The following is a 6,878-nucleotide window of genomic DNA, read 5'->3' as shown; positions in this document are numbered from 1 at the left end:
TCAAACCTGTGACTCAGCAAGGCTCACCAGGCATGCCTTGGGTAGTTTCTTTCCAGTGACATGGACAACAGTATAAAATAAGGGACAGTGGCATCAAGAGGCCACCTTTCTTCTCCCCCACCTATGTTGAAAGCAGCAAGAATTCTGGGAAGCCAAAGACCTGAACTGAGGAGACTGGTCCCAGGCTTAAAGGGAAAGTCCGTATATTAAGGACTGAAATTTACCTGCAACAACCAGTGGGGTAAGAAAAACTGCTTGATCCAAATACTGCATAGTCTAATAAGGTTTAAGATTTAGACTGCATGCCTACCTTTTATTTCTGAGGGGTGTTTGTGGACTGGGTAATGAACTTATACTTATGGGTGGCATATCGCACAGGCTGGGGGAGGCTGTGCCTACCCAAACAGCCTGGCGTGGCCCCGCCCTTGCTCATCCCTGAAGCTCTGCTTGCCCTTCCCTGCTTGGTCCCAGCCCAGTCAGGCTGCTGCCTGCTCCTCTTCAGGGAAGCAGCATGTTGGCGCTGGGGCTAGAACTGCTGGGACTTGGGGTGGTTGAGGCCACCCAGTAGTGGGAGGCCCCGGACGCTAGGGTTGCACTGCCCGGCACTGGGGGTGGGGAACTGGAGGCACTGGAGCTACCCATCCTACATTGTGGGCTGCAGGGGGGCATACACTGCCTGCCCGCCCTGTGCTTGGGGGCTGGGGAGAAGGGCTGAGCACTGCCCACCTGACACTCTGGGGCTGGATGTGTGGGGGCTGGCAGCCGCGGGGAGAGGGGGCAATGGTGGGGGAATGGGAGCGGGTCCTTGGGTGTGGAGGGGGGCAGAGCTGACCGGTGGCTAGCTTCCCCCAGCCAGTGGTTCACCCGCCGCCCATGCTTACACTGATTAGGCTTCTGACCAGGGCAAGATGGTGCAGTTCTGGGATGCAAGGCTGGGGGCTTGGGAGATATGCTGGTGCCCCTCTCTGTGTGATTTGTGAGTGGCTCGGAGCATTCATGCAATTTAGCTGGGTGTAGGACTCCACATGCTGTTGTACTAACAGGGCCTGGAGAGGTTTGCTGCTTGTCAGTAGCAAAGCATTGTGTGAGAGAGCCCAGTCTGGAGTGTTAAGGTGGCACAGTGGTACCCCAGTGCCAGGTTGTACCTCAGGGATCCCATCACAGTGCTCAGTTTAGTGTTCCTGAAAGCTTGTTGGGTAAACTGTAGGAGTTAGCTGGAAGATAATAAACCTTCATGTGGACAAATATTTAACAAGATATATTCCATTTTATTCAAGAAAGCACAAGGTTACACAGTTGTGGACCTGTCACAGGCTTTCTGCGTGGCCTTGGACAAGCCATTCAACCTCTGTACCTCAGTTTCCCCAGTTATAAAGAAGGACTAATAATAGCTACCTCACACATTAAATTCATCAAAGTTAGCAGAGTGTTTTGGAGTGCTTGGTTGGAAAGTACTACAGAAGAAGAAAGTATTATTATCAGCTTCCAAACATGAGGTTAGATTCTGGCCATGTAAATACAGAGTTCAAAATTAAAAACAAAACAAAAAAACTCCACAGCAAATAAATGATCTTAGGGCACTGGAATGAGCATGACCCTGAGATGAACATATGAATCTGTGAAAATTGTGTTGAAAAGAGCAATGGTAGACCTCTCAGTTTACTGTAAGGCAATAAGTGGAAATAGACACCAGAAGGGCAATAAAGGAATTCGTAATGCATTCCTGATGAGACTTGTCTCTTATAAAAGATGCAAGTTTGTAGTAAGTAAATTAAAGAAGATTTCCAATATTGAACAAATACGTCAAGTGCCCTTTTTCTCATAAAAGTTTTGCTGATGAACCAGTTTTATGCTGATGTTTTTTTTTTCCTTCGACACCTACTGGTCTTGTTTCCTGTCCATGTAACCTTCCTTTTTGTCTCAATTTTTCATGAATTAAAAAACAGATATTGCTTTGACGGTTGCCAGGAAAAGTAAAATGGAACTAATGATCTTTTCAGTGTTTTTTCATATTTGCAATATGACTTTTTTTAAAAAAAGGCAGAGAGGGAGGGAGAGAGAGAAAACATTTTCTACAGAATTTCTCAGCGACCTTGATTGTCTTGGGTTCTCCAGGCTAGGTCCTCCAGTCCACGCAAGATACATTCAGTGCGGGACTGGAGGAGGAGGGAGGGTAAAGTAGCTCTCTGGGGCTGGCTGGGTATCCGATGAAACTTACAGTAGTGTGAGGACTGCTTTAAATTGTGTGTGGCTGCTTGTAGCTCCACAGGGCTGTTCAGAGATCATTAGAACACAGAGATCTGGCTGTGGTCCTTCTTCCCTTGGCCATGAATCCCACTATAGATGGTGAAATGTGGAGTGGCAAAGTGCCACTACTCCAGCTTTATGCTAATAGAGGATTGCTTCCATGCTGACAGAATCCCCAGATAACCTTTCAAGGCAGTTTCATGGTCTCTTTACAGATCTAAAGCAGAACAAAGGGCTGTAATAGGCCTCAGGGTTGCTAAATAGCTATTAATGATATGATGTAAGTCCAGGTCCTGAGACATTCTGAGCAACTGCAATTCCCATTAGGTAAATATTAAAGTTACTGGTGGTATTTCCCTTTTTAACTATATGGATTACCTCCAGATTCTGGGAGCAATATACAAATACACAAAGGACACTTTGGTATCAACATTGCATTGTAAGTCTATAAAAGTTGGGGTCTAACTTCAATTTGCATCTTTGAAAATCTCCCCCTCTGCTATTACCTCACCTAGTATTAGAAAGGTAAATACATATTTTTAAAGGTGCTTATTGACTGGAGGCAGGAAGTTCCAGAAATCTCATAAGAATGCAAGAATTCTAGCCCAATTTAGATAATTTTAGTTGCTTATCTTTGAATATCTTTTGTCCAGTCACTGATTTAAAGAACTGAGTGAAAGGGGAAACAGATGTGCTATTTCCACAGAAAAAGGGTGTATTTATTAGACTACCTAAGAAGCAGAAAAAATGGTTTTGGAAGGTTTCATACAACATAAAATTGTTCTCGGTGATTTTCTGCTACCGTTACCCATAGGAGCAAGTTATTGAAAAAAAGAACAGACCTGGTTCTGTATATTTGTCAGTCCTTTCTCTTATAGATGTTTGCTTCATGACATTTCATTATATATTCTTTACCAGTTTTGTAGAATTAGCAGGCATTTGAGACATCATATGTGCAGACTATAAAACAAACTAAACTGTAATTTTTATAATGGTTAAAAAACTAGTAGTGGTAGAAACTGCCAGACTGATAACAATACAAACTAAAGTTTCTTTTCAGCCACACCAGAGTTAGCGGCAGAATTCCACATTCTGCCTCATCAGTGTGTCTCAGCATTTTAATAGTTTTAAGATGTAAGAGGACAGTTCAGTTTATATTCCCATGCAGTTTACAGCTTCTCTGCTGAGATTGCTGACAAAGGGCCCACATGTAATAGTAGGTTTATTTACTTGCTTTATTTTGTTTTGTGGATACCTGCTCTCTAGGAACTGGACTAAGATCATCAACTTAATATAGGATATAATATATCCAGCACATAATAATGATCTCTTCAGTGACTAAGAGGAAAAAAAGCTTTGGAGCTGATTCTTCTTTCAACTTTGTCCCTTTTATGCTGCTCCAGTAGTATAAAAGAGCTTATTAGGCTGGTGTGACTGGGCCATATGGAACTCTCCTAGTGTAAGGGGGTTTCCTGGGTGTCACAGAGCAGCCCATTGCATATTTGGTGTGGTCTGGAGGATAGGGAATGGCTGTGGTGCTGCTCTGTTCCATCATTCTCGGCTCCCACAGCGACCCCTTGGCCACCCTAAATCTGCTCTAATTTCTGTGGGAAAGTCAGGCAACTCATGGGCAAGCACAAAGGTGGCTAAAAGCTACTTTTGCCATGCTTTTTGATCTTGCACCACAGAAAACTGGGTAGAATGGAGAATGTCTTTTAAACAATTATATATTTTGTCAGGTGCATTAAGTTCAAAAGCTGTATTAATAGCTTGGACACAGATCCTGGAGAACTAAAATACATAGATGAAATGGAGGTGAAGCAAGAGCATTTTACTCACTATAGTTCATTGTTTGAAATATGTTTCTGGTTGAAAACAATAACATCATAAAAAACTTACTAAGAATAGGAAGTTGCTACAGGAATGAAACTCCCTTTCTGGCTAACAGGGCTATGTTTTCCTATGCAAATGTAGCAAAGCCCAGAAATTAGCAATGACTGCTAAATTAACACACTTGAAGAGCTTGGCTGGTTCTAATAGGCAGTCAAATGGTCTTGTTACATTGTAATGGTGCCAAGCTAATTGAAGTGATTACTGTTGCTCATGAGCAGCCCTTTTGAAGTAGAAGTCTTTTAAATTATCTATAGACATTAAATGTCAGACACTATTGTGTAATTATACTTTGTAAACGCTGAATGTCATAAGGCATCACAGGTAATTGAGGTTTACAGAGAAGAGCTTTATCTAAACCTAATTGGGCATCAACTCTTTGTCACTTTTTCTAAACCTAATTGGGCATCAACTTTTTGTGCCAAGGGACACTTTAACGCCTCACAGCAGCTCTCCCCCTACCCCATTACCCTCAGCTGGGAGCCATACATTACAGAGATTCTGACCCATCAAGCCCAAAATGCCTCACAGTCCCATACAGAGTCTATTACAAGGAAAAGCAGGAGACTTGATGGGTAAGAGCCCTCTTTGATGAGTGGCAGAGAGATAACGTATTTTAATGGAGACCACAAAGGGTCTGATTCTACTCCCTACATATGCAAAGCTCCCACTGTAGTCATTGGTAGTATGGGGTGCGAAAGGAAGGCAGTGTTGTATTTAGAATGTCTTGTGTGATTTTCTGCATGCCACACGTGAACACCTGGAAGTATTTCAGTTATAATGCCATGCTTTCTTTTATTTGTGACAGAGTACCAGTTTTAATTTTCAGCACAGAAAAAGAATTCCAGCAGAACCGTATCTTTGTTTCTGTTTTCCTAATGGCAGACAATTTTGTTAAATGACCCCAGCTACCAAGTACTGAGCTGTGCATACACTGCATTCCTAGCAGGAAAAGCACAGAAGGGTTAGATATGGGACTCTGATGTACATTGGCCTGTCCTGCGGATGTCTGTGACTCCTCAGTCTGCCTCTCTGAGTGTGTGTTATTTCTGGATTTTTCTTAAAACAAAATATGGCAGATATGTAGGCATTTTCTGTTCTGCTTGGTGCTGGTATTTAGAAGCTTTAGCGCTATATGAGAGCTAGGTATTATTATTATTATTTGTTATTATTATTCTGCTTCCTAGCTGTGTGCTTGATCCCACAACCTTTATTCGGTCTCATCCAAAGCCTAGTGAAGTCATTGGGAGATTTTCTATTGACTTCAGTGGGACTTTTCATGTAAGGGGTAAAGGTCCACAGATTGTTTAACAGTCATTTCTTTCCATGTACTCTAACTTAGAGGCAGTTTTCCTGTTGTATGAGTTCATCAGATGACAATGATTATTTAAAATGCTGGCTTATTGTTGTTTTTATTTCTGATTTTTATTAATACTTTTATTAATTCTAATGTTACATTATGCTTGGGGAAGAAAAGTTCTGCAGATCCACATGGAGTAACTGTGCAGGGAAAAGGGCACATAGATTTTCTGAGCCAGATCAAATCCAAGAGTGTTTGAACTGAGAATTATCTTCAGAATCTCAACACTTGGATAGCTCTAGCTAGTCAATCTAAATGATTGCACTGCAGTTTGATTTTAGTAGAAAAGCTTGCATTCTGATTAAACCCCCCCCCCAAATGTTTACATATTTGGAAAAAAAATATTGTAATGTAACTTTCTTGTTTGGTCAACTCACACCCCTTTTAAAATCGTCTCACTGTTTTATGTGTTTATGTGTATTTCTCTCCAGCCTGCACAAAGCACAAAATGCAATTAGTTTTTCAGATGGAAGGAGAAAAGGGAAGAATATAATTTTCTCACACTGTTGGAATGAGACTTAGGCAGTTCTTTCATTTACACTGCACTAGAGGCTCAGATGTGTAGGTGGACTTGTAAGACACTTAACTGACATGGGAATGTGGTCCTTAAGATGCAAAAGATTCTGTTTCACCTGAGGTGATAGAATTCCCTTTAGCTTCATTATACATTTGCATTTTAGAAAGATAAAGAAATATTGACTTCACTTCTAGAGACACGTACTGAATTAAATTGTGCCACAGAGTTTAGTCAAAATGGAAAATAACCAAGGGAAACACTATGAAGTGTAGCAGTTGCATATCCAGTTACATTTGAGATTCATCACTTTGATGTCTGATTTAGTCACATCATCCAGGTGTACAATAGGCTTGGACACTCTCTCATAAAACTGTATGTGTCCTTGCCTGGGACATGCTGAGACTTGTCAAAAAGGCATTTCATTCTCACTTGTCTAAAGAAGTCTATGCATGATTGCAAAAATATCAGGATATGAAATTAAATCTGGCTGTGCTATCCCCATAGGGCAGAAAATCTGATTTCACCAGAGACAGAATGCACTATTCCACTGCATTAGCAATTTACCAAAGAAAGAAGAAGATGAGATGCACATTTGTGTGGTGGGAAGGACAGACTTCAGCATAAAAAAATTAGTGCTAAATTGAAGCTGCTAACAATTGTCCACATATTGTAAGAGCTGAAAACAATTGGAAGAAATAAAGCAACGGGAAAACGTTATTTGTTAAATTGATTGTTGGGATTTGACTTTCTTTTGAGATTTCCATTTAATATGAAACTAAACGTTACCTGATGGGTGAATACTGAAAAAATGCCAGTGAATTTTTTTTGACTTTTTAAATAAATTCAGTTAGACTGTGATCACTA

This window comes from Natator depressus, chromosome 5 (assembly GCF_965152275.1).
Source record: "Natator depressus isolate rNatDep1 chromosome 5, rNatDep2.hap1, whole genome shotgun sequence".
NCBI lineage: Eukaryota > Metazoa > Chordata > Testudines > Cheloniidae > Natator > Natator depressus.
This window is presented reverse-complemented; position numbering follows the sequence as displayed.